This window comes from Papaver somniferum, chromosome 5, assembly GCF_003573695.1.
Source record: "Papaver somniferum cultivar HN1 chromosome 5, ASM357369v1, whole genome shotgun sequence".
NCBI classification, from domain to species: domain Eukaryota; kingdom Viridiplantae; phylum Streptophyta; class Magnoliopsida; order Ranunculales; family Papaveraceae; genus Papaver; species Papaver somniferum.
The window spans coordinates 78,588,385-78,599,748 of NC_039362.1; the positions used below are offsets into that span (position 1 = coordinate 78,588,385).

Here is an 11,364-nt window from a genome sequence, read left to right on the forward strand (position 1 = left end):
TAAATGGCTCAAAGCATATTATGCCTGATCCGTAGAAAAAACAATTACCTTTTCATCATTTCAAGCATTTTCGAAATGTAATTTATATTCCTCCAAAGAGCATGAAAAATGCTCCTTTGTTCATTAAATGTCTCATAAATGAACAAAATTTCCTTCATGCCATGATCAATTATTCTACCTAAAGAAAATCCTAAACTTATTCGAGAAACAACAATCATAAATGCTCATCTAGAGCACACCGTCCAATAACAGATAATTCTTACTGGACATCATCTTCAGCTTTGTTCGCAAGTTTTCACTCCTTATCCTCAGATCCTCAATTGCTTTATCAACTCTGGTTGGTTCCAAAGCGAGAGATCTCTCTTCCTCCATAGTAGCAGTCGACGAGGAGATAATGTGAGCAACAACGGCATCCTTATCAATCTTGATAATTTCGACGCGACGACGAAGCCAGCCTACATTGAATTTCAAGAGCTCACAATTCGAGATCATATCATTCCACATGTAAAGCTCTTTATTCTTGACATCCCGCAAGTTCTTCCTGTCCATTTCATCAATAATAGGAAACAACCAGCAATTGTGGTCAAGAGAGTTGGAAGGAAACCCCTCCATGCTTTGGTGGCGGCAATGTGTCCATATTTTCTCCAGATTTTGGTGTACAGAAGCGCATGACACTTGGGCACGATGAAACTGCCAACAAGTTGATTATCTGGGCAAGTATTTTCCATGGGAATGTCAAATGGAATCCCAGCAGTCGGGTACTCGCGAAGAACTCCAACATCAGCGTCTACAATGTTGATCGAGTCGTCGTCAACATGATCATCATTAATTGCTGCTACTGCCAGTTGTCTTTTCTTCTTCTTCCCGTCCTCTACAACATGAATATCAACCTGCAAATACAACATTCAAGTTCAATAGACATTTGGATAAATATTATTCAAGAAGTTCTCTGTCAAGACTTACAGATGTTTCAGCGCCTGCACGAGCAGGTTTGAAACAGGCAGGAATCTTTATTGTACGCTTGGGTCTTGCGCTATGCGGGGAAGAAGAAGAACATTGGTCGCCTTGGTTCATCTGCAACAAACACTTTCTTTAATCAGTCATTGACTATGCAAAAGAATGAAACAGAAACAGGAATACCACATACCAAATCGGATTTATTGCCTCCCCACTTTAATGGAGACACAGGAGGAGATGAACCGTTGTATGACATGTTGGTGAAGGTATGATAATCAATATTTTCTCTGTACGATGAAACTAACTCAAGAATGGAAGAAAAATTTCCGTAAATGATAAACCCTAAGTCTTAGAGATATATACAAGATACAGTGGGTACTTATCTTTTTTGAATAGTCAATTCAGTTGCGAGTTTTACTGAAACCCTAAGTTTCAAACAAGATCAATACTGGAGACGTGGAGGAAAATAACGTACTGGGGACTGAAAATGACCAAAGATGGACATGGTCAGAAAGTTGCACGGATTTGTGTATGTTACATGTTTTCTCAGCCTATGCGACGTATCCTAGTATTTTTCGCAGATGGAAATCACCAGGGCGAGCCGAAAAGAATCATGATGGATTTTGGCACATGAACATTGGTCCATTTCATTTAATTCAATCAGAAAGAATCAATATTAATAAAAGGGTTTCTCATTCAAAAAAAAATTCCTAATTCTGAAGTAAAGCTGTTCAAATGATCAAAGAGATGTCTACTACGAACACTAAGAAAAAAAAACATTCAAATGTTTAAACAAGATTATATTGGCACGTGTTTTGGCCAAAGGAATCCTGGAATCCTCATCAGAAGAGCTAGAGGAATAATCACTGTTGGAGGTCACCATTATCTGAGATTAAAAAGTCAGATGCATAGAAACCGATTATGAATTAATAATAACCTGAAAGGCAGTGGGATTTTTGGAAATAAATGAGGCTTCCTTAAACGGAGAGGAAGAGTGAGCATCATAAATATATCTTCCCAATCAAGTGCTTGGTCCTCTGATGCAATAAATCCTTGTCCAAATCCTTCTACATCTCCATCTTCCTGTTCATATTTAGTTTTCTCATCTATAGAAAGGTTAAAAAAATCTTGTATTTCTCATTTTACACTATCCACCAATGAAGCGTCGACTCCATGGTTTACTACCTGCAACATATATATGTAAAGGAAGATTATCACTAGGTAATAATTAGTGTAACGAAGTACAACTACTGGATGCAATCACAATGCTTGAATTTACGACATATATACCTGAAAGAAACCCGATTCTTTGCAAGCAGAATGAAGCCTATCCAATTCTAACTTTCCGATTACGGGTTCTGGAGATAATAAAATGCGCCCATAGGCAACAGAAGGTTTTCATCGGTGCATACGTATCGAGATGGAATTTCGGCAAGCGTGAGTTTAGCCAATTCTTGAACACTCGGTATTGTCATACCATTACCTAGCTTCACAAGTTTTGCTTTCTCCATGATTTTTCTAAATTAATTAATAAATCAATTTCTTATCGGAAATTCATAATGTGAAGTACTTATGTTTCTTTTTCTCTTATGGATGATCCTATATATATACTTAAAATGTATTGTGCACTGTTTTTATGAGTAATGCATTTATCTTTTCACTGAACGAAGGGTCGGAGCTACTAGTTTGATGTCTATGATTTTACCTAGTGGTCAAAGATAATCAACAACTAAATTAATACGATCAAGTTCTTGTTTAGAGCAACTGGCTATGATTGTGAAAGCCTAAAAAGGTACCGTGTTGATTTGCCATGAAACAATTCTGATTGTGAAGGGAATGGTGGCTTTGGTTTAATTTAATGAAACAGATGAGGGTATTTTGTTAACGTTATCTGACACACGTGTAAAATTTCCACGCGAATTTTTTGCTGACTCAACTAACTGAAAATTGGATGGAAAAACTAACGATGGGAGGAAACACTAATTTTAATCTATTTGGGGAGGAAACGCTAATTAGCGATCTTGGAAGGGGAGGAAACGCAAAATAGCTCTAAATTTTTTATATGTAGGAATTACTGGCTAGTCCAGTTCTAGCAGACCCAGTTAATGGCTAGTCCACCCGTGGAAAAGATTTACTCTCTAGTCTACTCTCTAGTCCAAAAACTTCGTGGAGACTATAAAGTGTATTTTATAAATTCCTAAAACACCCTTCCAGGTCTAATTAGTATCAACGCATGTAAATGTTACTAGTAGTATGTTACTACATACTAGTAGTATCAATACGGTGATACTACATATTAATATATACTGTACTAGTAGTAACAAAAATATCTTATTGTTACTAGTAAATTATGTAACTACTTTACTATACTAAACTAGTATACTAGTATACTACTATAGTATAGTAAACTAGTAAACTAGTAGTGACTAGTAAACTAGTAGTGACTAGTAAACTAGTAGTAACTAGTACTAGTAGTAAAATATGTAGTATCAATACATAACAAATATTTTTTGATATGTAGTATCAATACATAACATACTACATATCAATATTTAGTATCAATATATAACATACTACATATCAAACATACTACATATCAATATATAACATACTACATGTCAATATATTGTATCAATACATAACATACTACATATCAATATGTAGTATCAATACATAACATATTACTATTAGTATACTAGTTACTACTAGTATACTACATATGTTATTACTACAAACTACATACTAGTTACTACTAGTATATTACATACTACATATGTTATTACTACATACTAGTTACTACTAATTACTATTAGTATACTATACTACATATCAATATATAACATACTACATATCAATATGTAGTATCAATATATAACATACTACATATCAAACATACTACATATCAATATATAACATATTACATGTCAATATGTAGTATCAATACATAACATACTACATGTCAATATGTAGTATCAATACATAACATACTACATATCAATATGTAGTATCAATACATAACATATTACTACTAGTATACTAGTTACTACTAGTATACTACATACTACATATGTTATTACTACATACTACATACTAGTTACTACTAGTATATTACATACTACATATGTTATTACTACATACTAGTTACTACTAATTACTACTAGTATACTACTAGTATACAAGTATATTACATATGTAATATGTAGTAACATATGTATTATTATACGTAATGTTATATACTAGGGTTAGTAGAGTAATTTTACTCTTTTCAAAACTTTTTTGGACTAGGGAGTAAATATTTTTTGGCACTGGACTAGCCAGTAACCCGGGTCGGGTTTTCTGGGCTAAACAGTAAATCCCTCTTTTTATATTGATGACAGGAACGATTTCATGATCATTATTACAGATGCCCCCATAGGCAACATAAGGTTTTCATCGGTGCATACGTATCGAGATAGAGTTTCGGCAAGCGTGAGTTTAGCCAATTCTGAACACTTGGTATTGCCATACCATTACCTAGCTTCACAAGTTTTGCTTTCTCCATAATTTTTCTAAATTAATTAATGAATCAATTTCTTATCGGAAATTCAGAATGTGAAGTACTTGTGTTTCTTTCTCTCTTATAGATGATCTTATATATATACTTAAAATGTATTGCGCACTGTTTTTATGAGTAATGCATTTATCTTTTCACTGAATGAAGGGTCAGAGCTACTAGTTTGATGTCTATGATTTTACCTAGTGGTCAAAGATAATCAACAACTAATACGATCTAGTTCTTGTTTAGAGCAGCTGGCTATGATTGTGAAAGCCTAAAAAGGTACCGTGTTGATTTGCCATGAAACAATTCTGATTGTGAAGGGAATGGTGGCTTTGGTTTAATTTAATGAAACATATGAGGGTAATTTGGTAACGTTATCTGACACATGTGTAAATTTCCCACGCGTATTTTTTCGCTGACTCAACTAACTGAAAATTGGATGGAAAAACTAACGATGGGAGGAAACATTAATTTTAATCTATTTGTGGAGGAAACGTTAATTAGCGATCTTGGAAGGGGAGGAAACGCAAAATAGCCCTAAATTTTTTAATTGATGACAGGAACGGTTTCATGATCATTATTACAGATGCGCCCATAGGCAACATAAGGTTTTCATCGGTGCATACGTATCGAGATGGAATTTCGGCAAGCGTGAGTTTAGCCAATTCTGAACACTTGGTATTGCCATACCATTACCTAGCTTCACAAGTTTTGCTTTCTCCATGATTTTTCTAAATTAATTAATGAATCAATTTCTTATTGGAAATTCAGAATGTGAAGTACTTGTGTTTCTTTCCTCTTATGGATGATCCTATATATACTTAAAATGGATTGCGCACTGTTTTTATGAGTAATGCATTTATCTTCTCAGTGAATGAAGGGTCAGAGCTATTAGTTTGATGTCTATGATTTTCCTGGCTAAATTGGGGCCTATGCCACTTAATTGGGGCCTATAGCTACATGGCAAAATAGGGTCATTAAGAAGTAATTCATAAAAACCCCTTAACCAATTATTTTCTTAATGGCTAATTTACTCCTGATTAATTAGTGTTAATTCGGGTGATTAGTGGTAAAATATAATGTTAGATGTGAAATTAACTTGTGTTAATTAATCATCTGAACATGAAAAAATTTGAAATTTTGAAATTTTTTGAAGAACACCAACTCAGAATCGGTATATGTTGTCAAAAACATATACCGATTGTAACCTCAAAAACATACAAAGATTTTTTGAAACTAGCTTCTACCCAGAATCGGTTTATATGGACATGAAAATCAACCGATTATCCATAATCGGTTTATATTGGCATGAACGTAAACCGATTGTGGGTAAATTTTCTCTTTTTTATCTGTGAATTATGTGTTGTTAAACATCAAATAAAATTAAAATTCATTCTATACCCGAATTAATGAAATGAAATCGAGTATGATTTCATACTCATTTTATGATCGAGTATTAACTGGAAAAAAATGGGATAACCAGAATCGGTTTACGCGATACGTATGTAAAAACCGATTCCTGACATTGCACAACAGGAATCGGTTTATAAGAATGCTCTTGTAATCCGATTCTAACAAAAAAAAGATACAGAAAAATTGAGAACAATAATCCATTTACTCGACAAACATAATAAATCCGATTCTAACATTATACATCAACAATCGGTTTTTATAAGTGCTAATGTAATTCGATTCTTGTTCAAATTTCTCGAACCAGAAAACATATCAAGGACAATCGGTCTTTCTGGGCATGAACATAAACCGTTTCTATTTGCAATCGGATCACATATACATTAACGTTAACCGATTCTGATAAACCAGGAAAAAAATGATTTCAAAATTTTCAATTTTTGAGCAATTTTATGTTACTAAAACCTAGTTCATAGGATTGGGTTCAGAAGAAAAGAAGAAGAATCAGTTGAAGTGGAGATGGAAATGAATTTGATTTTGATTTTAGTTTTAATTTTATGATTTTAGTTTTATGATTTTGATTTTGATTTTATGATTTTGATTTTAGTTTTTAATTTTATGATTACGATTTGATGGGGACAAATTAGTAGTATTAATATTTGATAAAGGGTAAAATGGTAGTTTCATCAAACTTAGACACGCCCTATCATTCTTTATGGGTGGATGAAAAAATCCATAAACCCCAATTAAGTGGCATAGGCCCCAATTTAGCCAGGATGATTTTACCTAGTGATCAAAGATAATCAACAACTAAATTAATACGATATACCAATCAAGTGATGGTCTGTTCAAATACATGGCAAAATCAAGGGATGGTCTGTTCAAATACATGGCAAAACAAGGGATGTCTCAGTTATTGATCGGAGCATCGTCTTTGCTCAAGTTTTGTTGTCTGAGCTCTTGTCCCAGCATTTTAATGTTCTTTACCATATACCAATCAAGCATTTTAATGTTATACAGTAGATACTTTTGACAAATTAAACATATATGCTACTTTTATTTTGTTTTGTTATATTACTAGGGCTTAACCCGTGCCGTAACGGCACGGGCACCAATTTTACCTGAATCCTTGGTATATGTGTATTTCTTGTGTTATAGCTCAGGTAACCAACGAAGTACACAATCTTGCAAATAATCAACACCATTATACCCAAACTACTTTGAGTTGCATTCCAAAGAAACAAACTTAAATGGACTGTAAATCTCAAGAGAAAAAAACAATTAAAAGAAAAAAATCAGAGCCGAAATTATCAGTCGCAAGAACATAATACATTCATAATCGAAGAAACTCATCTTTGCAAAGAACCCACGTCCTCAAATGCTTCATCATCAGCCGAAGCCATATCCTTGAAGATGAGTATAGTTTTGAACTACACTCAGTTGGATAAATATTATGGCTGGTGATGAACTAACAGGAACGGATGTAAGAGAGCCAAAGCCTCAATCCTGCGGTCATAATTGAGTTTCCTGTGCTGTCACTGATCTTGCTTAAAATAGTTCTTTGAGAGAAATATATGAGTTTGGTGTGAACCTTCGCAGCTGACGATACACAAGGAAAATAAATATAATTCAGAAGATCAGCATCCTATAAATGACCACATAAAAAAGTATAAATCCTTATGCCAAGTTCCAAATGACCACCTAAGAAACAAAAGAAAAGGCCTTGAAAAACCAATTATTTAAAAACCCCAAAACGACTCCATTATTAGACAAACTGATTCAGAAATTTGATATAATCAAAGAGTATTTGAAATAATAGAAAAAAAAAATACTACATCCGTTTTTAAAAAAGAGATACTATCATTTTTTTTTTCATTTTAGCCTAAAAATAGGTCAAATTGAAAAGGTGGTGGTATCTCTTTTTAAAACCGGATGGAGTAATAAATAAACAATACTTTGGAATTAATAAACGTAAGATTTTTGCAAAATGGATCGTGGAACAAAAAAAAAAAGATTATGACAATAAATAGTCTCCTGGAGTTTATGCCAATGTAAAATTTCATTAGCACTACGATAAACATGGTTTGCATCAATTAAATTACTATTTTTGTCAGATCCAAATTTGTCAAATTAAGTTACAATGAATAGTATACGACAAATTACATTTTATCATTACAGAAACATGTTATGACTTCAATTAGTTTCCGAAGTTTAAATTAATCCTAAGCATTAAAATTGAAAATATGCCCATAACACTGTATTTTGAAAACGTACACGGTATAACCTTTTGTGACTGAATCATATCTGAGAGTAAAAATTGTAAGCAATTTCTGAAATGGAAGAGAAGAATACATACCGGCTCATACTTACAATGTCCACACGGACTGTTGGAGTCATATCCATGATTTCACTCTCTATACGTCCAAGCGACCTCAAACCCTTCTGTTGACTTTCCTTTTGCCCTTGCTTGATTGCCTTGCGGGCACGATTTTATCCTCCCATTTACTTCTTTGAAACGAAGAAGCTCAGCTTACAATGAATCACAAAACGCCGTGTCCCTGTATTGTTCTCCTTATTTTGAAACGTACACGGTATAACATTTTGTGACTCAATCATATGTGGGAGTAAAAATTGTAAGCAATTTCTGAAACAGAAGAGAAGTATACATACCGCCTCATACTTACGATGTCCACATGGACTGTTGGAGTCATATCCCGATTTCACTCTCCATACGTCCAAGCGACCTCAAACCCTTCTGTTGACTTGCCGTTTGCCCTTGCTTGTTGCCTTGCGGGCACGATTTTATCCTCCCATTTACTTCTTTGAAACGAAGAAGCCCGGCTTACAATGAATCACAAAACGTCGTGTCCCTGTATTCTTCTCCTTATGGGTTATTCCACATCGCTGAATACAAAATGTACTTCACTACTTATACCCCTCCATACTGCAGCTGGTCACTTAGACAAAGAAGAAGAAAAAATCACTAAAGAATATCGCATGACAACATCAGTACATTAAAACACTTAATGTATTTGCACACCCATGCCTAGGTTAGATGAAGGTTGTCATACGGCTGGAAAACATATTAATCTGAACAAAATATATAAAGATATTAGTTTCTGTATCATACTTTTTTGGTGATTCTTTACATAAATACGTGTGTGAAGCTGAGTGGCATTGGCAGATGGCTGTATAAATCAGAGTAAGTTTTGAGTTCATTTAGCCTAACAATGTTCAATCTCCGTGAGTACATGATGTCAACCATTCGATGTTCGTTATTGTCTGAAAAGTTGGTTCCATACAATAAATTAGAGGCACAATATCATAACTAAGCCCTATCTACAGCATACTACTTGTGTGAATGAAACAAATGATACACAACATGCATAACAACAATCAAATTGAAAGACCAAATTTATGATTTTTTCTCAACCCGTTCCTTCAGCTTATTAGCTTCAACCTTATAAAGAACCCACACTTTATCTTCTCAAAATTCAATCTAAAATCCATATATACAGTCAAGATTCAACAAATACCAAAGAAATGAAACATATAAAGAAGAATTATAAAGAAGAAATTGTATATCTCAGCAACCTCAATAACTCCAACTTGGCAATCATAATAGCTAATTTATCAATATCAATATCATAAGCTGAATTCCCAACAAAGTGTTTAGCATATTCAGAAGGTTCAGTATAAGTCTCTTTACTACTTTCCACCTCTACAAACCCCTCATCTCCACCAGTAGTCTCAATTCCGTCACTATCTTCTTCAGTTGCATGAGAAAAAATACAAAGCAATCATGTGCATTTTTAAGGACCACACCAGAACCAGCTAAACCTAGGTTACCTAAAGAACAACCATTACATTTAACAAACCTGATCTTGGTTTCCAGTCGGCCGTTACAAAGTGTTCTTGGCGACTTTATCCATCCAGACAGCACGGATCAATTAAGGGTCTAATGGGGACAGTTGTCCCCACTGGTTTTGTGATTTTCACTACAAAGGTTTGGGTAGTTCGCTAATTTTAGTACACCTGAGAACAAATTCATGGGGGAATAAACGGAAAAATGGTAAAAAAAAAAGGTTTTGTATTCCTCTCTTATATTCCAGAAAAATTCTCAAACCTGCAATTTATCGGGAACATAGAGAGATTATTATGTTCTTATCAATCTCAATCACAAATCTTTAGACCCAAACATGAACCACAGAATCCTTTAATAATCAAAACGAAAACCCCACAAATTCTAGATCATATCTTGTGATGCGGGATATGGAGGAGCTGAACGGAATGGAGGATCAAATAAAATAATCCGAAACAAATCTGCAATGTTTCATGATGCAACATTGATGGGGGAGGAAACAATTAGGTTGAAAATGATATGGCCCTAGCAATTAGGTCAAAATTTGGAGCACCATGGCATAATCTCAAAAACCCAGTAAAAAACCGTACCTACTTTAAATTTGGACATAGAAAATTAATCGAAATTTCATACAAATAATAAATCAAAATTTGGATCTTTAGGGAATCAAAGAAACAAACCTTTTTGTAATTTGGAAATACCTACATCTGGATGCACAAACATAAAATTTAAAATCAATCATCAATCAAAATTTCACTATCCAAAATTTGAATCTTCAGGGAATCAGAGAACTAAGATTCATAAAATCATACCCGTAATTTGATTAATGTTCATCAAATTTTCTGATTGATCTTCCTTCGGAACTAAACTAAACCGAAATTCACAATCATGGAGAACATCCCCATGATTCACAAAATAATCCTCAAAAATGGATCCCGCGTGTTCCATGTTTAACGATCAAAAGCAAGAAGACGAAGAAATTGAATATGAAGTTTTAGCTTCGGTGGATAAGGAAGAATTACGATCTTCATGAAGAAATTGTTGGAGACAGTAACAACAATCCTAATAAGTTCCTGGAGATGCACCGAAAATGGTAGCAGGAACTAGTAGAGGCACTATGAGATATCCTGACCTAAAGGTACTATTGCCTGCTACTCCTCTGGAAAGAGAGATGCTATAACAGTTGTCAAGTCACCTCCAAGATACAACTACTGATAGTACCCCTCAATGTAACATATAAAGAGAGCACTCTAAGAGCTTGGCAGAGATTTATGAAGAAAATGCAATAGTTACAGAGAAACTAAAACAGTAGCAAAGAGGAAGAAGCTATTTCTTTTTTGTTGTATTTTCTATATTTAAAACTGAGCTGAACAACTCCTTTTATAGTCAACCAAGAAATGACCCGTTACTAACAAAGAAAGATTCCCACGCGTATAAAAAACATTTTCTGACTTCTGAAAAGAAAAACAACAGCCAAAAACATTTTCTGACTTCTGACAAAAGCTGAAAAGCAGCAGTCAAAATATTTTCTGACTTCTGACTAAAGCTGAAAAGAAAAGCAGAGATAAGACTTTTTCTTTAGTTAGTCAAAGCACGC

General features: G+C 34.0%; 1 long non-coding RNA gene across 10 annotated transcripts; it reads right to left on the reverse strand.

Annotated features, from left to right (window-relative positions):
• Positions 1-7,090: 7,090 nt before the first annotated feature.
• LOC113281989 lies at positions 7,091-11,101 on the reverse strand. 10 transcript variants are annotated; one of them, XR_003326471.1, is made up of 5 exons: positions 10,580-11,101; positions 10,448-10,474; positions 9,036-9,187; positions 8,262-8,855; positions 7,091-7,504 (listed from the first exon to the last, which is right to left on the reverse strand). It is a non-coding gene; the product is annotated as an uncharacterized LOC113281989 (long non-coding RNA). The 10 variants fall into 10 exon arrangements; XR_003326469.1 differs by having other exon boundaries at positions 8,262-8,862; XR_003326474.1 differs by lacking the exon at positions 9,036-9,187 and adding an exon at positions 9,784-10,031.
• Positions 11,102-11,364: the final 263 nt, after the last annotated feature.